Raw genomic sequence first — 808 nt, forward strand, 5'->3', positions numbered from 1 at the left:
GAATGTTGCTTATTACAGTCTGGGCCTCTCTGGTGGTCTCTCTCTGGGGGTCGTAATCTGGGCACAATACCAGGGGAATAACTGGTTCACAGTAGGTCGCTGTCAGGTGTGATGTTTCCTGCCCCTAATCACATCTCTGCTGTGGTGGAAGCATCAGCGGCTTGTGAAAACCTGGTGAGAAATTTCCAGCCCTGTCTAAAAGAAACTCAATAAAATGGACAGGAACACTTCTGTAAACTTCCTTTGTGTAGATGGGAAGTGTTCTGTACTGTTGACCCTAGAGGTAGTGGGAGTTGTTTGTGGTATTAAAACTAGGTGTAGCCGTCCCTGGGTGGGCTTGAACCACCAACCTTTCGGTTAACAGCCGAACGCGCTAACCGATTGCGCCACAGAGACACTGAAGGAAAAAAAAAAGATAGGTTGGCAGGATGCTGAGTGATGCTTCACCAAGTCCACCACGCCTTGGGGTGATCACAGGAGAGAATTCGGTCCTCAATAGAGGGTCGCGGTGCTCGCTGCGATGCAGCAGTTGGGTCGCAGCCCCGCCTGCTTCCCGAGCTCACCCGGACGTCATGAACCCCGCATGTCCTGCCCGCACCTTCCGATGCTGGGGTCGTGCCGCCACTCGGGAGTCTGGGGGGCCCCACGCTGTCGGGGTGAAGATGCCCCCGTACGCTTTAGGATCGATCGTTCCCTGGGGCTGGTCATCCCAAGCGTGTGTCTGAGTCACTGCACTGTCCAGGGCTTGGGCCTGGGAGGCAAGCGTAGGAAAGGCCATGGGTGGTAGGAAGGGGAGAACAGGTGCCGC

At 55.4% G+C, this 808-nt stretch overlaps 1 non-coding gene across 1 annotated transcript; it reads right to left on the bottom strand.

Moving 5' to 3' along the window:
* Positions 1–322: 322 nt before the first annotated feature.
* On the bottom strand, positions 323–396 carry Trnan-guu. The gene has a single exon. It is a non-coding gene; the product is annotated as a tRNA-Asn (tRNA).
* Between the last annotated feature and the right edge of the window lie 412 nt (positions 397–808).

The sequence above is a fragment of the Microtus ochrogaster genome, chromosome 21, assembly GCF_000317375.1.
Source record: "Microtus ochrogaster isolate Prairie Vole_2 chromosome 21, MicOch1.0, whole genome shotgun sequence".
Lineage (NCBI taxonomy): Eukaryota > Metazoa > Chordata > Mammalia > Rodentia > Cricetidae > Microtus > Microtus ochrogaster.